This window comes from Zalophus californianus, chromosome 2 (assembly GCF_009762305.2).
Source record: "Zalophus californianus isolate mZalCal1 chromosome 2, mZalCal1.pri.v2, whole genome shotgun sequence".
Taxonomy (NCBI): domain Eukaryota; kingdom Metazoa; phylum Chordata; class Mammalia; order Carnivora; family Otariidae; genus Zalophus; species Zalophus californianus.
In genome coordinates this window covers 188,120,242-188,141,642 of record NC_045596.1, presented here as the reverse complement: position 1 = coordinate 188,141,642, position 21,401 = coordinate 188,120,242, and the positions used below count along the sequence as shown (strand labels likewise).

The window sequence follows — 21,401 nt, the reverse complement described above, 5'->3', positions numbered from 1 at the left end:
GCATCATTTCCTCTCTCCTTGCCAAGGACTGCAATCACCATAACCTCCCTTTAGAATGTATTTCTTGAAGCTCTTTAAAAAACTTCAGTCATGAAATGCTTAATGTTCTAAATCTGAATAATACATTTTGAATGTAGCTGCAGAGCTCCCTTAGGACTACAGGTTTTTAAATGGAACAATTTAAAATATTTTCTATGTAAATGGGCACTCAGGGTAAGTGATTTTGGTAGGAATGCAGGAATGTTTCCGTATAACTGGTCTCATTCTAAAACAAATAAATACAAGGTATTAGCTGAATTTGAGGTAAAAAAAAAAAAAACAAAACCCACTTTGTAATTGTTTCAAATGACCTCTTGGTGTTTAGTCAAAAGGCAGCATAGCATCATGGTGAAAATCGTGGGCTTTCTAGTCAGGTCCTGAATCCAGCATTTCAGGTCCTGAATTCAGCATTTATTTACTGTGCAATCCCAGACAAATTACGTGGCTTTTCTTAGCCTTAATGTCCTCATTTGTAAGATGGTTATTGGAAGAAAAACTATTTCAGAGATGATTGACATGAGGAGTAAGTGAGGTCATATATGTGGAAGGTGCCAAGCACATAGCAAGAACTTAATGATAAGTCACACTTGACGTTGGTCTCAACGTTGACTGGTGTATTAATTGTATAGTTTGTGAAGCGGACCTGCCTTTTGCATCTTACTCAACACGCATCCCAAATACGCCCTGTTGTCTTAGCTCTTGGGCGATACACTCTTCCACCAGGTAGACACAGGATTTAATTTCTCTGTGCTTCTCTTTCTCTGCCTGTAAAAAGTGAATGGTAACAGTACCACCTGGTTGGATTGTTGTGGGATTAAATAGTAGTAGTTACCTTACTCTCAGTACTCAACAAGCATTTGCTGAGGTTTGTATTACACGCACCCTTGTCTTTGCTTGAAATGCCTTTCCCTCTTACTCCTTCCTGAAGACTCCCTGGGCACCTGGGTGGCTCAGTTGGTTAGGTGACTGCCTTCGGCTCGGGTCATGATCCTGGAGTCCCGGGATCGAGTCCCACATCGGGCTCCCTGCTCAGCGGGGAGTCTGCTTCTCCCTCCGACCCTCTTCCCTCTCGTGCTCTCTATCTCTTATTCTCTCTCTCTCAAATAAATAAATAAAATCTTAAAAAAAAAAAAAAAGACTCCCTGGTGGTCGCCTTTCTCTGGGACATTTTTGGGGTCCTCCCAAGCAGAGTTTATGTTCCCTCTGTGTGTCCCAGTACATTTGGTACATACTAATATGGCGGTTGGCATCTCATGTTATAATTAGTTGGCTTTTTCCTTGATTCTGTGCTATCCTAACTTGTAACAAGGTGCTGTTGTAACAAGCTTTTATCTCAGGGTAAGTAGAGAGCAATGCTTGCCAAGTAGTGGATTTCCTTTCAAAAGTAGAAACCCATAGATAGACTATTTTTAGCTCACGCATTTATTACTTGTCCTTACACTGATATGTAGCATTTCAAAACTGGCAGGTGGAATGTTTTCCAATTTAGCTCCAGACTACTGTTGGTCTGTTCAACGCCTGGTTTGGGTAATAGTCACTCGACGGAGACCCAGGTGCTCTCAGGGCTGTCGCTCTCGAGACTGTGGGGCTTCTGGACAAGCTATTAACTTTTTAATGCTTTATTCTTAAAACTGAGATAACGAGACCTAACTTCCTGAATTGCCATTATGATAAATGAGGCAATAGGTAAAATTCTGTCCCTGGTACTTAAGGTGTGGTGCCCAATAAATCTGAGATCTTTTCTCCTCCTTGCTCCCGGTTTATCCACTGCTGAAAGAAGATGCGGATTCTTAGAGATCACGAGAAAAATAAGATAAACGGTATCTGCTAATTAAAATTCCACGCGGTAATGGCGTTATAGTCTTGATAATTATTTGCACGTCCTCATGAGGAAATTGAAGTTCTTGGTGTGATAGCTGGGGTAGAGTGGTGTTCGTAGCCACCAGCCAACCAGACCTAAAGATCAGGCACCAAAAGAAGATGGAGAAATGTACAAAAATGTACAAAAAGAGGAGCTCTCAGAAATGATCTCAAGTCCGCAGCCACATTGCTAACCAAATACTCTAATAGGCAAGGTTTCAAAGAAGCAAAGTATTGATTCCTTAAACACGGGAGCTCAAAGATACCATTTTCCTTCTGTTCTCCTTCTTTAATTTCGGGAAACAGCCATCATAGGCCCATGTTTTGGGTTCGTGATTTGCTGTACTTTAAAAAATTTAGCAATTAATTTCTTTCACAATGTCGCCAAATATTTTTATATTGGTAAATCATATTTCCTTACTGAGTTCTTGTTGTTGTTTCAGGCTGAGGGTCTTAGAAATTTAGAAATTTAGCCAAATGAGGCTTCACATTTTGGGCTTTCACGTGAAAGTCTTCGTGGTGGTCAGCATTATGTTCTGCCGCATCCCATGTCTCCTGGAGCGCCTTTTCCCACATCGTGCACCTCTGAGGGGTTTAAGGTCTCCCCATGAAAGTTAATAACTTGAATTAAACATCATGGAATTTTCATTTTAGGCATCTTCTTCTGGCCATGGTACAGCATTTTTATTATATTTGATTAGTGTGTCAACTGCATTACACTTATCAAATTACACTGTTGTTTCATAGAAAGGTTAGCTAAAGCTGAAATTCTTTTAGTTTTGTTTCTCCAGGTGGCTCTAGACACTTCATTTAAGCATGTGTGCATTCATTCATTCATCCATATACTCAGGACACATTTATGGAGAGTCACTGTGGGCCTGGTGGTGGCCTGGGGATTATTTGAGGAGATCTGCTGGTGAGCAGAGGGCCTTCGCAGACCAGCAGTTTAGTGGGAGAGAGACAGCATCAACCACGAAGGCTGCCATGAAACGTGGCCTGGGCAGAGTGTGGGGCAGCAGGAAGCAGAGGGGAGGCCAGTGTGGCTGGAGCTCCCGAGGAGCTTGTGGGGAGGCGGGATGGAGAGCCCGAGTGCCCCAGGAGTCATGGGCTGTCCTCAACGAGGCAAGTGGCCTGATTCATCCAAGTTTGGAAAAGATCACAGTGCGCTGAAGAAATGGAATGGCGTAACGGCACACCGCTCGATGGGGGTGTGACATCCTATAAGACCTGGTACCTCAAGGAGCTTCCGGGGGGCTGGGGACTCCAGACACGTAAACAGGCAGCCCAGAGAGGACTGAGTTCAGGGGCTCACAGTCCCGCAGGGGGGCAGTGGCCAAGAACTATTAGCTGGGCTCATGGCAGGAAGCACCCTACAACCCATGTTAAAGAGGATTTTGTTTCAGTAAGAAGAGCGAAGGGGAGTGTTTGGAAGGGTACTGGCATGACCGTGCTGAGGCCCCTTAGAAAGGCCCTTTTCCTTGCATGTGGGGCACAGGTACAGGGTGACCGTGGGGAAGAGGCCAAGGCTGGGGAAGGGCAAGTCATGACTGCTGCCTCTTCTCAGGTGTCTTCGTCAGTGACTTGGAGGAAGACAGTCTCTTCTCCATCTTTTGAAAAGCAGGCGATCGACTGTTTTTTACTGTCCAGGGCTTTTCCTTTAACCTTTTTCAGTTTTGACACATGAAAGCAGTTGTTTGTTTGTTTTTCGTGAACAAAACAACACTGGGTTTCCAGACTCGCTTTCTCCGAAAGCACCAGCACTGAGAGAATGTATTTTGAGTTTTCTGAGAAGGCAAGAGAAGCAAGTGAATATAAAATAGTCCGAGTCATGCATATTTCAAAACAGGAAAACTGCTGCCAAACCCACCTGCTCCGTGTTCTAACGGAGGTCTTGCGATGTAGATTTGTTATATAAGCTTCCAAAACCATAACATCGCATTTCACAAATCACCCAGAGTAATCTTCTAAACATAAGAGCAAGAATCTATCCCTGATTTTACCTTTGTTCTAAAAACTTTATTGGTTGTGAATTATCTGAAATCAACTCTAGGATCATTTTCAAAAGTATATGCAGATCTCATCAATACATATTAGATTCCTTTTCCTAGAAGTAATTTTATTAGGGGAACTTCCTATTAAACCATATTTTTACCACTTTTAAATTTGTCAAAATAATCGAGGCAAATGAAAAGGGAATTTAAAAGGCTATGAAATTGGAGGAGCAGAATGAAAGTCTCTCCATCTTGACAGTCTCAAAATCCATGGCCATGGCTCTCCGAACGTCTCATGGGAGCAGCACTTTTGTGACACTTGGGCCTCTGGAATAAAAAAGGTTCCATGGTAAAATTAGTTTGGGAAATAGTGGGTTTGCACCCTCTTCTTTACCATAGGACTGCAGAGCCGTAAATACGCTAGATGAGTGGCGACTCTCCCGAAGCAGGTGTAATATGTAGTGGTTTCCCAGATTGATTTGACCACAAAACTTTTGTTAAAGAAGTGTTTTCTCAGACTAGTGTTTTCTGGAATTTACTTTGGAAATGCTGATCTTTCGTGCTGGGGTGCTGGGGGAAAGTAGACTACAGGAACTTATCTCCTAGCCCCACATCTCTCTCTACCCCTTAGTGGCTTTGCACTGTCAATGTCTACTTTAATGCCACCTGCCCTGGCAGGTTCTGGAGGACAGGTGCTCCCCAGTGGCAAGCCCAGGCCCCCATTCGTAACAGTATCAGGAATAGTTTACTTGACTGGGCATTGTTTTCTGTGCCACATGCTATTAATGAGGTATGTATTATTATTTTTATAGCCATTTTACAGGTACACAGACTAAGACACTCGAAAGTTAAAAACTTGCCCAAAGTCACAAAGCTAGTAAGTGCTGGGCCCATAGGAGGTACTCAGAAAAGGTATTACTAATGGGTTGGTTTCAACCCTACCCATGCATATGCTATTCATCAGAGTTTTGTTTTTATAATTTAATTTTTCCTTTTACAAAGTTTAAAAAATGATGCAGCTATTATAGTAATTACACACACACACACACACACACACACACACACACACACACACACACACACCCCATCATCCTCTATTCCCCACCATTTCTGATTCTTACTTCCTAGGGGCAATCCCTGCCAACCCTTTTAGGTGTTTGTTTTTTTTTTATATTTATTCATTTCTAAATAATGTGCTTATAATGCTGTATCTCAATTTATTAATTTTATATTTTATCTTTTGTCTTCCTGGCAGGGTAAATGAAGATTTAGTTTCCTTGTAAACTCACTTCCCCTCCCCTGATCTTTCCAATGCAGTTATATAAGAATTTAAAGATAGATCAGTAATCAGTGTTCATGTTATGGTGACTGTGTAGTTTTTGTTTAAGGAAGGACCAAGAATTGCACTGTGAATCCGTTTACTTTCTTACACAACTGTTTGTTTTGCCTGCAGTTCATGATTGTCTTTCTTTTTTGAATTGCATAGATTTTTATGTATCCATCTTTAATTTTTCCCCCAAATGCTCCATGAGATGTGCCATACACCCACCAGTGTTTTTGTTTTTTTCAAAGTGTTCTCATATTTCAAATGATCTACCCATTCCCCTCTTTTCTTGGAGAATTTCCCTTGGGAGCACCTTGTCCTCCTTTTCTGATCCAGACTAATTGCTTTCTAGGCTGGCAAACAGCTGTTATGTGGTAGTTTTTTCCTCACCACTCTTAGGTTGGATCCACTGTCTTCTAAGCCCCATATCTTTGTAGTCCTCAGTTTACATCCTTATTTTGCCAGGCTCTCTCTCCAGTAGCTTCCCGGGAATATTTAGGGGTTTGGAGAAGGGTTCTTCTACTCTATTCCTTTGTCTCCATTTTTTTAGAGTTCCTTTTCTAGTTTTTGTTTTTTTTGATCTCTGGAGGCACTAAAATGCCATTTGGAAGTTTTGTGGGACACAGAGTTTGTCCTCTGTTGGACCTTCCTGCAGAGAGATCTAGAGGGGCTACAGTGGGTCTTTTCTCTTGCCTAGTCACCTTCCCCAGAAGAATCTGCCAGTCTCCTGATTGACTGCTGGCATTCTAGAGGCTGAGTGAAGTATGTCATTTTTCACATAATCCCACTTTATTCAGTATCTGACTACTCCCTGAGCTGTGCTTGGGGTCCCTAAATTAAAGATCATCCAGTTTGACCTCTCTAGAATGTAAAATTCCTATGTCTGCCTAGGAGGAGAGGTAACTATATTAGATGGAGGAGCGGGCCTGAGTGCCCAAATCCTCCTTACCAAGTGTTTCCAAACAGTAGTCCTGTGTCAGTCTGTTCCATACCACCCCTTTAATGATACCTGCATTCTAGAGACTTTCCAGATTCCTTTTCCCCTCTCCAGCTTTGGATTTATTTCTTATAACATGAAAATTACAAAACAAATGAAATGGGCACCAGTATAACCTTCACTTAGTTTTACTAATTGTTGACATTTTGGCACATTTGTTCATTCTTTCAGTCTATCTGTCTAGCCATCCATCTACCTACCCGTCCATCCATCTGTCCATGTATCCATCCATCTATCCATCCATCCATCATCTATCATGTGTCTGTCTTTAGTACCATTGGAGAGTAGGTGTGAACATCATGACACTTCATCGTTAGGGTGAACAAGGATATTCTGTTACATGATGAAACCAGAATTGCCAAATTCAGAAAGCTAAACATTGACATAATGCTATTATCTAGCGCACAACTCATATTTAATTTTGTCGTGTTATTCCAGTAACGCTCTCCATGGCTGTTTTCTTTGAATTTTTATTTTTTAGTCCCAAGCTCTAATCAAGCCCCACGTGTTGCATGTCTTCATTCTCCTTTAAGCTAGAACAGTTTTCCAGCTTCCTTTTGTCTTTTGTGACATTAACCTTCTTGAACATTACAGGCTGGTTGTTTCGTAGAATATTCCACAATTTGAAGTATGTCTGATTATTTTCTCAAGATTATAGATTAAACTTTTTTTTGGCAAGAATATTTTATAGGTTGGATTGTGTTCTTTTCAGTGCATAACATTAGGAGACATTTGCTGCTCTTTGTCTCATTGGTGATGCTAAGTTTGATCACTTGTTTATGGTGGTGGCAGCCTGGCTTTACCATTGTCTTTTCCTTTTGTAATTAAAAGGTAATCTATTTGTTGATCCTTTGAGACTATACGAATGCTTGTTCTCCAACAATCTTTTACCCTGTTTTTATCATGCATCAGGAATTCTCGCTCAACCCCTTTGATTACAATGGTGGTTACCAATGCAGATGCTAATTCTTTAATTTCTTCTGAAGTTATGAATTGGTGTTCATTTGTGAACCAAAAGCATTATTTGTTTCTGCACACCCTTTGTTTGTTTGTTTGTTTTGACATCACAGTGTATTCATGGGTTCTTTTTTGTTCAGTGTGTTATATATAGTGTTTTGCAGACACATTCTTTGATGTTCAATTTGTTTTTGATTTGGCCAAGGAAACTCCTTCAGTTTGGTCCCCGAGTCTTTTCAGGTATCTCCCATCAGTTTTGGAGCCTTTTCTTGCTTTCTGGCACAAAAAGATGTTCCTGGTTCACTTGTGTGTTTCTTGCCTAAGACCAGAGATCAATCATTTCTCTGAGAATCCTTTTTCCTTTTGGTGGGGAATGGTATTTAGAACCCAAGATCATGAATACTGTGTGGGTTCGTTGCTATTGGGGTAACATTGCTTCTAGAGATTTTCAGTGACAGAACTAGGAAATGGGGCTCCTCCTCTCCTCTCCCCAGACGTATGTGTATATTCCTTCCCCCACAATGTATTTACTCACTTTCTCAATCTCACCATACGCACAACATCATTTCTGAATTACTACACCCACACCACCATCCGTGGTACGCTTTTCCTCTTGCAAGTATATTTTAACTTTCTTTACTCTCTCCATTCAGCTACATCTCATCCATCTGTTTTTCCAGCTTCCAGAATTATTCGATGGTTTCCTCTTTCATTCTCTTCCTTTTCATTCCACTTACTGTCCTCTTAGTGGGAGTCAGGAGGTACTGTTTCCAGTCTCCCATGTTTAATGGAGACCAGCCTCATGTATGTTCCATCTCCTGGTTACTTGAAGTGGGAAGACAGGGAGAGAGTAAACAGTATTTACCTTTAATACCCCAAATAGCTCTGCCAATCACCCCTCCTTGGCTTTCAGAGGCCGGCATCGCTCCCATATCCCTCACAGACAAATTAGAATTCTATAGGGCTTCTTTGGCATTTCTAACTATCTCAGTGGATGGGACTTCTATCAGTGGTATTTGGTGGTAGATCTGAAAATTCAGAGATAGGGGGACCCTGGGGGAAATACGGCCTGCCTGTCTGAGTATGTGTTTGCCCTGTGTTTGAAGACTGAATGCTATGAGTCAGGCAGTGCTGGATGACTTCAGACAGGAAAATTAGCAGACCTACCTGGGAGAAAGCAGAAGCCAAGCCTCCTCTCCAAGCCTGTTTTTGATATCTTGTGTTTTTTTTTCTCATTTAATTGAAATTAGTACAGACTTTTCCCATAAATTCTAACACTTGGATTCGCAAAACCACTTTGAGGTCTGTTATCTCTGCTTATTCACAATGAACAGAGTTTCCAATTTTAATTTTCTTTCTACTCTATTAAATATGTTAAGTGGAAAGCTGACCCGAAAAAAAGCAAGGGGAATTTTTTGCTGTAGAATTCTTAGAATGTCTGTGGTATCGACTCTGGTTGTCAGGTATCACTTAGAGGCATAAGGGGAGTTTGCAAAAACGCGATGTGTGTGAGGCAGCCATCATCCCTGAACCCGTTGGGGAGGTTTCGTTGATTTCTCTGTGCTTTGGTAAACAAAAACTGGCATCTTCTCTCCATGGGTTTTCGACTGCAGAGCTGCTGTTTCCGGCCTCCTGCGGCCGTGGTACATTTTGGTGGTCAAATCTAAAACATATGGCAGGTCCACAGACAGGCTTTCTGCTGGAACCTTTAGCACTTGCCATATTGGCCGCTTTTACAGGATCTTTTTCCTCTGTGCTTTATTTATTTATTTACTCTGCTTGCATTGTGGAATTATGGGTAAAGCTGCTTTAAATCAGAATCATGTTAACCAAAAATATTTAAAGAACATTTTCACCGAGAATAATGTGACTATTTCAACGTAAATCATCTGTGCTGAATTGGCTTATATCTTTCAAAACAGGAAGAACATCTTTAGCAATGTTCATGGTTTGGTTTTGCTTTGCTGCAGATTAGGTTTAGCGACAAATTCCATCTGGCCAGAGCTCCACGCAGTCTCTCTATTGATTGGTTATATTGGGACTTCATGGGAGTGTCCTTCAAATCGCTTTTCCCAGCATTTTTTAAAGCCCCATTGAAAAAAAGAGAAAAGAAAAAAGAAGAAGAAAAGAAAAGAGAGAAAGGACCCTGCATTGTTTCAATTTGCGTCCAACATGCAAAACACAGTCCTAAATTTTTAATTAGCTAAGTGAGTGGTGAAAAGGAAAAGTAATATAACAAGCCTCGGTGAGCAGCTGGGATGTGTTGCCATGACGACAAGTTCAGCAGGCTGCCAGCGAGCATGTCAATGGGTAATATTGGGAGAGGGCTTTGAAACAGTGCCTGCTAGCCACAATGTGATTGGTCACGCCTCTGTTGTCTTTGTGTGAACCGGAGGATGCTGGGTAAGGCCTGGAGTGAATGCTCAGCTTGTCTCAAGGCTGCAATGAGGTAATGCTTCTGAATCTTTGGGGATTATGAGCTCCTGCCTCCAAAAGACCGCAGTCTCGAATGTTTTCATTCCTATTTGCGTTAATTACGGACTCGCGCGTGTTAAGAAGTTTTACAGCTGCTTTTATTCATTCTTTCATACGTGCATGTGTGTGTTAGAGATAACTTAACACGTGTGTATGTTGCATATAGAACCTCACGCGTCTTCTAAAAAAAGAGAGATAACCCTCCATATCAGTCATTCTGCTTAGAGTCAACATTTCCTTTGAGCGCTGGCATCAGTGACAAAATCTGTTGATGGATAAATGATGTATTAAAGTGCATTTATATTGGGTAAGCAAACTTGTTCCTTTCTAGAGAATATTTTGGTGTTGATTACTTCGTGAAGTCTTTTATTTGTGATAAGTCTTTTAATAGATGTAGAAGAGGTTGTAAAGAGTGTCAGATTCGCTTGGTCAGGAGGTTGAGCTCATTTGAGATTCCTTGCAACTGGGTGCTTTATATCCTAATATTGCTCTTACAGAGATTGTCATTAATGGAACATACTATCTGACTGCTCCAGAATTATCTGCTGAATAGTGGTTTGACAGTTTAAACTTAAAGCTCTAAAGGGAAGCTGCATTTGCAGACGGAGATCTAGAAATGTGTGTGTGCGGTTTGTGGGGCAAATCCATCCAGGTGCTGATGTGACAGAGGCACATGAGCCAAACTCCGAGCGTGGTCCTCTAGGAGCCAGTGACCTGGACTCACTCCAGGGTTTTTCAGGTGGTTAGGGAATGTTTTATCACATTCATAAACGGTAACCTGGTGCCCTGGAAAGGTAAGGGCAACGGCTCACAATGCTGTGTTGGGCTTGGGGGAAGCTGAGGGGATGCCCTGGTTCCTCATGCCACAAATGGCAAGCCTGGGAGCTGGCATCTGGACCGAGCATATAACTACCCTGTTGTATTGAGACCTTGCAGAGTTCATAAAAATTTATAAGCCTTTAAACGGATACACAAAGAATGAAGACACCTCTACCAATAATGGTCAGAGTGGTTTCTGCTGCGCCACAATACGGTGAACTCTGCCGGCTCCCATGCTCGATCTGAGGGCAGGACACAGGCATGAGGTAGATACCGGGTGGTTCGCCGGCCCAGCCATCACCGGTCAGAAATACAAGGCCACACAGCCGGAGTCCGTCAGTATCTGGTCTGGCTGCAAAACCACGCTTTCTTTATTCCTTTCAGGAATTTAAAGCCTGCTTTCATTTTACTCTATGTGGTTGTAAACAAAGACTTTATGAACAGAACCAGGGGTGAGTAAATGTGATAGTCTATCTAGGTTTTAAGTAATAGGTTCAAATACTTGTGGCACAAAAAGGATCTTAGACTGTGACTTTCCACCAACATGTTGATTCTGTCTAGGGGAGCATATGTCAGGGCCAAACAGCCTTGACTTACTCATGAATGGGGAGGCCCTGGAAATAGGCTGGAGTCCTTTGTCTAAAACAAGGCAGGATGTGGTGATACTCCCCCCCCCACCCCCGAGCAATGCAAGGAAAACCCACCTGTTGATAAGACAGGCACTTTTTTCCTCTGCGAAAAATTTGATGTTTTGTTACCTTCATTTCTCCGGGGAGAATTTAATTGTCTAGTTGCAAATCTCAGGCCTGCCTGGCTAATTTAAACAGTTTTCAGGTTCATTAATGATTCAGAGTTTTCATAAGATTGGAGATTCTGCAATACAGTCCAGCGGTTATTGGCAGGATTTGTTACCTTTGTTACCTCGCAGACTATGAACGATCCTTACTTGAATATTGTGCAACCATGTGCTAACCTGTTTCTCTTCATCAAGTAGTACAATTCTAATCTCTTTTCCTTAGGTGATTGAGTATGTCTCTGTGGATCGGATTGTGATATTGCAAAATCTTCATTATTAAGTCAGAAACAACATGTTAAAGATGAAGTAAAATGAAAAGTAACATTCTGCTTAAATTCCTGCTTCATAAGCTGTTGAGTAGTTCGCAAGCCCTCTGGAAGAGGGAAATTGCAGGTCTCAACTAGCATGAGTCATTATGTCCTGTGACAGGTTCCACGATAAATGACTTCTGACTGACGTGAAGCCCGATGCGTAGAGAGTGGGGGCAGGTACAGTATGGCGGTGCCTCGCTTTCATCTCTCATGGTATCACATGAAGCTCGTAGCTTCGCAAAGGGCCTTGTTAAATCTAAGTGTGATTGATGATATCGATGGTTTGTAAAGTTGCAAAAAGATGACCCTCTCGGAAGCCCAAAGGTGTGTGTGTGTGGGGGGGGGGGAGAATATGCTTTTAGATAGTCTGAGGAATTCAAGGGATTAAAAGATAGTTTTCTTTAAAAATTCATGATTTACAAATGAAAGCCCAGCTGATTTGTAAAATGGGGTTTATTGAGTAGTAGACGTAAAACTTGTTGCAGGAAAAGCAAAACTTTAAAAGAAGGAGAATAAAATGAGGGGCTCTGGGAAGTAGAACAATCAAAAGTATGAAGGCTTTGCAATGAGACAAAATCCAAATTGTTCTACATTCTTTCCGGGAAACTCTCTGAGTTGATTGTTCTCCCATGTTTACTGGTCACAAAAGTCAGTGCCACCACGGGGCAGGGATGATGGGGACCGATGCACACACCTGGATCTTTATTCTAAGGAAAGTTCCTTCACATGGAAGCATGAGGAGGAGGGGGGAGCTCTTATCGCCCGTTGAGAACAAGGTGGTCTCCATTCTCATGGGCTTTATTATGACCTCAGAAAGTTTCATTTGTGTGACACCTAACTTCAGTTATAAAGTGCCATTAAAATAGTTCTTGTAAGTGGCACAACTCACTGTAAGAGTCGAATGTTGGCTTCTTCCATTTTACGGTGTTATGTTATTTCTAATATGATAAAAATAAAACCTTAGAAATGCACAGTGTGCTAATTCAGAATGTAATAATTGAAATAGGGGCTGGCATGAAATGTACTTGTCTTCCCTTCATGAAGAAAGGGTTTTTCTTTTTATTTATTTATTTATTTGAGAGAGCGAGAGAGGTGAGGAGTAGAGGGAGAAGCAGGCTTCCCCCTGAGCAGGGAGCCCGACACGGAACTCGATCCCAGGACCCCGGGATCATGACCTGAGCCGAAGGCAGCCACTTAACCAACTGAGCCACCCAGGCGCCCTAAGAAAGGGTTTTCTAGTTGAGTGAGTAGCACCGAAAAATACAAAAGGGGGAATGTCTGTTTTAGAGAATAAACTTTGCAAGTCCCTTCAGTTCTTCATATGTATTACTCTTTAGTACTCGAACGTCATGTTTACAAAGGACCCCTTTTCAGATCGTTATGCTGTAGAATCTCCCATTATGGTGTAATTTATACATTTGTGTGGTTTTAATAGGTCAGATCCTTTTGTATTTGGAACTGTTCTGTTTAGACTGAATATACGGTGAGGTTGTGTGTCGTATTGATAATGTCCTAATGCTGGGATAGCAAACGCTGCCTTTATCAATGATCCCAGGCTTATCTTGGTGACCCGGAGTCGATAGCTTACTCCTAGGTGGCCAGTATCATGGCTTTGTTTTCCTTTTGTCCTCATAGTACCTAGCCCAATCCTAAGTATAGAATAAACACTGATCCATCTATCTTATCTAGTCAAAAAATTGGTGGGTTTTTCTATGGAAAAGTTACCCCTGACCTTAGTAAGACCCAGGGAGTGGAAGGGGTCTGTGAAATCTGAACGATGTTGCCTGTTCAATTTTCTTATCATCAACTCGTGTTTCCCATCTTTACCCAGTTTCTCTGTCAGTCAGCAGGGAAGTTTTATATTCTTGAAATTTGAAATTTTAACAAAAAAGGACATATTGTGGTTGAATTGCGGTCAAAGCAATTATACCATGTATGTGAATCTTTTAGTCACTCCTTACCCCTGTGAGCTTCAGCCTTTTCTTGGGGAGGTGGGATGGTGGCAAGTGCATGGGTTTGGATACTGTGCAGAGTGACATTTAAAGTCTTGGATGTACCACTTATTGCTGTGAGACACAGAACAAATTACTTAGTATTATCCCCGTAAGTGAGGGTTATTCCTTTATTACAGGGTTGTATTAATTTACATAACTTACATAAAGTACCTGGCATATAGTACCTGCCATGTAGTAGATGCCCAATAAAAGTACCTCTGTCTCCTGTTTGCATTTAATTGCTACAGTGATCAAATTATTTTAACCTTCATGGGATCTCTTTCCTGCTGGGATAGGAGAAGAATGATTTGTTTTTCAACTCATAAGTTATTTTAGAGGAATGTCTTTCTGAAATGATAAGAACATTTTATCACTTGTATTTACATGACATTAGCTTCGTTTTATTTGCTTGAAAATACGGATGTAATTGGTATCAACATATTTAGAGCATTTGATGGTGATTATATCCCTATTTTCAAGCTGATGAAACCGAGGTTGTTACATAAATACAGGAGCCTCAGACAGGAAGCATATTCTGGTAGTCGGGCTTAGGGCGGGCACGAGAAACAGCAGGAGGCTTTCCTGGTGGTCCAGCGAGGCCGAGACAGGCCAACAGCAAAGCAGAAGAAAGGAACCAGATTTAGAGACATCCGGGCAGGGAGTAGACTGGCTTCATTGACTCTGGATTATGGGGAATGGATTATGGATTATGGCTGGTGAGGAAAAGACAGGACTCTGACACTCTCGGGTCATGTGTCTGCACCCATGATGGTGCTGTAATCCAAACTAGGAGATTAAAGAGATTGCAGGATTTATGGGAAGGATAAATTCTGTTTTGGACATGTTGAGTTTAAGGCACTGGGGATGCGTAGATGGAGTTGTAAGGAGAAAAGTGGGAGGTAGGGCTGGAAGTCAGGGGAAGGTTCTAGGACCTGGGAGGGAGCTTTGGCCCCTCAGCTGTGTATACCTGAGGGTTATACCCGGGATAGTGGATGCGGGGGGGGGGGGGGGGGGGCGGGGGTGCCTCTGCTGGGGAGAGAGCAGAGGGAAGAGAAGAGGGTGAAGGTTGGAGTCTTTGCAAGCACTCCTTTCTAGAAGCAGCCAGGGGAAACTCAGACCCTAGTTGTGAATTTAGAATCCAGATTGCCTTTTAATGATTCACACATGACTCGTTTCCCCAAAGAAATTGATAAGTCAACTGTTTGGAAGCGAAAAGCCAAAGCTGGAAAGAGCCACGGCCATGTAATTCGGCCCTTCTGAATTTGACTGACAGACTGATGGGTGTCCCAGGTCAGTGGGAGACCTTGCCTTTTCATCACACTGCAGCCTTCCCATGATGCACTTTCCCCAGAAGCTCTGCTCTGTGGTGGTTGTGTAATCAGGCCAAACCACACAACATACTCCGACTTGCATGACACAAACTTGCTACAGATGGCTGTGGAAAATGGAAGAAGACCCTGAACACTAAACCAGAAATGTCGAATTAAAAATAGCTTTTAACTCTCTTCACCATGAGTGCATAAACAAGCTTATAATTAGAGGGAATGACCTAGGACGCATGTGGAAATTGTGACTTGATCTTCTAATCTGTACTTTCGAGAGCTGTTAAAACAAGCAAATCGTTCTTTACTTTGTCAAGTTTTGCTTCAAACCTTTTTTCTTTCCCTGGATATAACTACATCAGTCTCATAGCTATTATGATGATCTGTCATTTAAGCTGTTTATTAACTGGGACCCCAAGCAAGTGACCAAATTCTCCTGGACTTCATCCAGCAGTTGGAGATAATACTACCTATTTCATAATGCTCTGATGACAAATGAACGGAATGGCATATGTAAAGCCCCCTTGGTAATGCCTGGTACGTATGGGAACTCAATAAATGTGGATATTGTTATCAATAGGCGGAGGGAAGGCAGAAATATTCAGAGGTGCTGGGTAGGCATTTCCAAGGAGAGCACAGTGGTTAAAGGTGAGGGGTATGTGTGCACACAAGTGAAAATGCTGGTGGTGGGTGGCATTATCAGAAGGGTAAATGGTGCAAGGGGAAGAAGGGGGAAATTTGAGTGTATCTGGTGTCTTTAAGGGTGAATGAGGATGGGTGGGAAGACACTGGAACATGTCCTAGCCACCTGAGTGTGTTGTCCAGACCTGACAGTTGGATGTTTGGGACCCAAGGCTTACCTAACTGAATGTGTTGATATCCCTGTGCTCTAATTGTTTTGTTCGCTGTGTTTTCACTTCCTGAAATCGGACATAGTAAGATTGTAGGATATGGTGAAAATGGTGATACTAAGAAGGAAAGTTGTTACATTGTATTGGATTAGAAAATCATCAACTTTGGATTACAAGCTAGATAGTGCCAAAAACCTGGAGAACATTAAAATTTATAAACCAGGGACTTAGTAGTAATGTTAATCTTGGAGACAGAAATATGAAAGTCCCGTTTTTTTTTAAAAGCAGGAGAAAACAAACTGAAGAAGAAGAAAAAACAATGAGGCAATCCACTTAAAAAAATGCATTAGTACACACTGATTAAATGGCCAAAAACAATACCTTTCTTTAATCCAAAAGATATCAGGGTCCGTAACACTTTGCTTTCCAAACTCTGGGCATCGCCGGTGGGTGGGGATGGTTTCAAGATGTGTGAGGATTATAGATACTTCTGCCTTTCTACCTCCCACCCATCTGAAATCTAATCCAAGGGGTGAAGTTTGAGCTTCACAGACCAAAAGCATTTCAATAAAGTCTGTGTGGACCAACATCACATTACCCACTTTCAGTTCTAGCAAGAGAGTTTTTTTTAAAAAAGCACCAACCCTGGTCAGCCTAAAAGATGTTTTTGTTTTTTAATCAAGTAGACTTATCTTGATGGAAAATCTTCCATGCTGTCCAATTTTCCCTTCCTTTCATTAGGGGCTTTGCATTGTTCACACAAACACAGATGTGGGGCCAGAATTTGGAAAGTTCTGGGTCCAACTGTCGTCTTCGGGCTCCCAGGTGACCAGCAGCCAGGACAGCTTGGGAGACAAAAATCCTGCCATTTCCACGGCTACAAACCAAGTGCTGAAAAGACGAACACTTTTTCTAGACCACTGTGTGTCCTCAAGCCAATTTACCAAAAGGAGCACTGTTGCCAAGGGACTTTTTTTTTTCTTTCTTGAGACTAGGTTGGGCTGGGGACGGAGCGAGGATTAGAAGGGATAAAGGGTAACTTGAATAACACAAGAAGGCGAAAACTTAAATACATACAATGACTAAGTAGTATGACTTTAAAATAGATGTTAGGTTCTAGCGTACTATATAGTATAGCGATGGGAATAATGTCATTCTTCATCAGTCATTTGGTCTTAAAACCGGCATTTTATAGGGTGTGGAACTTGAAAAAGGACAGTTTTGCTATTCCTATGAGCCTTGACTCCATTATTTCAAAATATGAATGTGGCAGACATGCTGATTTTTTAAAGTTAACAGAAAAATTTTACTCATCTGAACAGATCATTACGGCCTCTTTCATCAGTGTATGTGCTACTTCCAGAAAACAAACAAACAAACAAACAAACCAAAAAGACAATAAAATTGAAAAACTTGAATTGGCAGTGATTTATCAGCAAGGAAAAGGCTAAAAGTTGAAATGTGGAAGCAAAACTGTACTATGATTCTTTTATTATAAAGCAGTTTACAGATAACTTGTGTTGATAAATTTCATGAGTTTGGAATTTATAGGAACAGCTTAGTATTCAGACACATTTACTTTGTAAATTAGTTTGATTTGTACTTATTCCTGGTGTATTAACTCTGGTTTTATAATGTACAGGGTTTACAGTTTGTAGATGTTAAACTTACTTATCTGCTGTTGTGGAAACTATTGTTTTGGGTCTGGGCATCTAAGCAAACCCGAGTGTAGGGGAGCTGGTCAGCCACCTCTCTGGACAGACTGTGCGGTACTGCTCTTTGCCCGACGGGAGAAAATACTTCTAGCACCTTGTCAGTTCTCTTATTCTCTGTAGCCCGGTGTGTGCGGGAGGGGGGTGGGAGGGGAGGTTCAGCTGAATCCTGAGTTTGAGTTAGAAATCAGATTTTACTTACTTTATAATTTGTCATTGTTTCCATAAGCATTGGTACTGAGTGTAGTATTTCCAACCTCTCCAGTGGCCTTTGCTGTGTGAATATGTCTCGGAGATGTCCACACTGGTAACTCAGTTTAAATGAGTCCCTAGCCACGGGACAGACACGAAAGCTCTGTTTTCTCAGTTGGGTGGGGGAGCTCTGCAGGGCACCACGCTGTGCAGAACAGACCAAGCACAGCTTGTCACTCTCTGAGGAAGAGGCCCCTGGGCCTCATTCCCTGACCCAGGTCACATCATTGTCCCCCCTTCCCCGGACCCTTGCTTAAACGTACCCTTCACATGTCATGGGGGGAGTCATGCAGAAGGAAGGGCAGTCACCTCGTAGCTGAAGGAACATGGGTGGCTTCCCACTAACAGCAAGCGTGCATTCTGAAGCAGTTTGAGCTGAGTGACCTTCTTCTCTCCCTCACTCTCTCCCCACCACAGTGCTACTGCCAGTAGCCAGAATTAAAATCCTCATTTGGGCTGAGCGGGAAAGTGTATCCATTATACATAAACCTTTTCTAACAAGTCTGCTCATGCTACAGGTAGGACTTGCAGCTTTTACTCCATGGTAGTGTAGAATTATAAATATGCCTTGTCCACTCTTCATGGTGCCCACTAGAGATTTCTGTTCAACAGGCACTTTCTGTCCTGTGATGACTAAACTGCCCCAGCTCTGTCACACAGAATGATATCTGTGGTGTGAACATTGTCTTCTTAGAGCCCTTTTTAAGGTGCCACTAGATAATAGCCCCCCCCCAAGTCAGAAGGCCATTGGAATTTGGGGGTAAAATTATTTATGGGTGGGACTATGTTGTTGGGGTGTAATGTTTGAGAATTTTGCTTTTGTTAGAATGTTTTGAGTCGGTAGAGTACAGAGGCTAGTCATGCTCATGTACTGAACAAATTGAGTGGCATGCCTCTGGGGACCACAAATGCCAACAGTTTGAAGTAAAAGTAGGAGAACTGAACATATGTGAGTAAAAGTCTCCAGCCACACTTGTTTCTCCTCTCAGTGGTAACGGCCTCAGCCACGGCGAAGGAGGGAGTCTTTGAAGCACCTATTACCACGCTGTGTGTAGTGTGGATAAAAGAGAGAGGGTCAAAGAGGGAAGCAAGGAACGCAATAATGACATTTGATGCTAATGATCTGGTCTGTGGGGAGTGTGGGTGCTTCACTGCTCCTGATCCATCTAACACTGATGACAAAACTCATTAGTCCTTGTGCCGGAGGCTGGATGTGGGGAATGAGAGAATGGCACTCATGTCAATCATATTAGCTTCTCTCTGGTGACTCTAAAGAAAATATTGTGCTACAGAGGCTAAGACCACAAAAAAGGAAGTAAATCCTAGTTAACCATGTCTATCTACCATTATCACTGAGGTAGGAAAGGGGGAGGTGTTTGGGATGTGAGAAATGGATGAGCTGAAGTGAAATCTTTTTGCAGCTAAAATTAAACAATTTAAAAAACCATCTCATTTAAATGCATCCTGAAATAAAAGTCAGTTTTTATAATAGGAAAACAAAGACCAAAGTTAACATATTGGCTTTTGTTGTCAACAGTGCTTACTTATTTATGATTATGTTTATTTAAACAATAAGAAGTAATTACAGTGAAAAGAAGATGCCACTTCTGAGTAAGATGGATAAGCATACCCCCCACCCTGTCTTTCCCACTGAATGGAGCTGTGAATTTTGCGCAGAAGACATCAAGTTGCCACGTGAGGACTCTGAAAAGAAATGATAGTAGCCAGCAAGTTGGGGAGGGAGAGCAGAATTTGAAGTACCACCAAAGTGGTTGTGAGTTTCCTCTTTTTACTCCCTCTGGTATCACATGGCATAGACTCAAAGGTGGCCCAAAACCCAGTAGGGCACAGTGGTGTGGACAGAAAGATCTTGCAAAGAAGTCCTCACTTTCTGGCCTAAAAAGCAGAAAAGTGGACTCCTACACTCAGATGAGTTGAGGAATCACTGTTTTCTTTCTTCTGTTTTTCTTTCTCTCCTGTTCAACTTATAGTCATCCTGCAGAGAGATAGCAGCAGTAGGGGCTGGGCAGTCATACTTTAAAGATAGGGGACTCTTCTCTCTGATGAGAGGAACCATGGTCCCAAGAGTGTGGGGTGAATTCCTGTTACTTTTTCTCCCTCTCTCTGTCCTCCTACAACTTGGCACCAGACTGACTGACACAGTAGCTAGAAATACATGGTTGAGCAAGGAAACCAAAGCCCCAGCCTTCTGGCAGAAGGATCCCAGGGAACTGGAAAGAGTTGAGGAGATCACCAAGAGGAGGAAGCTCAAGAGAGCTGTCACTTAAAAATGTTGTATGAACTCCTGGGTTCACTTCTAAGCTGTGCATGTGTGGATCTGGACCCAAAGCAGCATTCTAAACACTTTGAGATCTGACATATGAACTAGACCATGACAAAATTCTCAGATTGACCACTGAATGGTATGCACAGGGGACAGATCCAAATAACATTGCAAAAATTTGAGCACACTGACATTCAAATCACACCTGATGGAAGTGCTTTGGAAATTGCAGCCTGAACTTACCACGTTCGCTTCCCTTCAAAACAAACAAACAAAAAACTTTTTCCTTAGGATTTAAAGACTCGGAGTCTCACAACATAATAATCAACATTACTTAAAATTACTCAGTATAGGAAGAACCAGGATAATCTCCATTTGTATGGTAAAGGAGAGTCAGCAGTTGCTAGTGCTGAAGTGTAACATGTTGCAATTATTAGATAAAGACTTCAAATCAACTATTATAATTATGGCTCAAGAATTGTGGATAAACTCTCTTGAAAAAGAATAGGAAGGTAGAGTGGAAAGGGATAGAGGATATAATGTAGACTCAAATGTTTTAGAATTGAAATCTAGAATAACCAAAATTAAAAATTTATGCATGGACTCGATACAGAATAGAGCTAGTCGAAGTCTGGACTTGAAGATCAATCGATGGAAGTTACTCAGTTTCAACAATCAAGAATAAAAGATTGAAAGAAAAAATAAACAGAGTCTCAGGGGATGTGGGACAATACCAAAATGTCTAACAATTTTGTCATCAAATGTCTGGTGTGATCTGAAAAATACTTAAAGAAATAATGGCTGAAAACTTTCTGAATTTGGAAAAAGACATGAACTTTCAGATTCAGGAAGCCCAGCAAATTCTAAACAGGATAAACTCAAAGAAATCCATTCCCAGATACATCATAAATTGCTGAAGATTAAACAGGAAAAAACCTTGACAGCAGCTAGAGAAATATGATACATAATAAAACAAGTAGAAGGACTGCAGACTTTTCACTAGAAACCATGAAGGCCAGGTGGAAGTGGAACAATATTTTTTTAAAGACTTAACTTATTTAATTTTTAGAGAGAGAAAGGGAGAGTGCGAGTGTACTGGCGGGAGGGGCAGAGGGAGAGGAGTGAGAGAATCTCTAGCAGACTCGCCCCTGAGCACAGAGCCTGGCTCAGGGCTCAGTGTCATGACCCGTAAGATCATGACCTTAGCTGAAATCAAGAGTCAGACACTTAGCCTGCTGAGCCACCCAGGCACCCCATGGAACAATATTTTTAAAATATCCAGTGAATATATCCTTCAGATATGAAGGTGAAATAATGACATTTTCAGATAAAACAACAACAACAAAAATTCACTGCCGGAGACCTGCTCTAAAAGGAATGCTGATGGACAGAAAATGCCAGAGGAAAATTGGAACAT

At 41.8% G+C, this 21,401-nt stretch overlaps 1 protein-coding gene across 2 annotated transcripts in view; it reads left to right on the top strand.

Moving 5' to 3' along the window:
* The window catches only part of STOX2 (storkhead box 2), a 102,735-nt gene that overhangs the window by 35,558 nt on the left and 45,776 nt on the right, over positions 1–21,401 (top strand). Inside the window, exon 1 of one of the 2 annotated variants that reach the window (XM_027598196.2) lies at positions 9,828–9,950. The exons of the other annotated variant lie outside the window; for it this stretch is intronic. The gene's annotated coding sequence lies outside the window, so the exon portion shown is untranslated. Of the gene's footprint in view, positions 1–9,827; positions 9,951–21,401 lie in introns of those variants that run through there. 2 annotated transcript variants of the gene reach the window in all.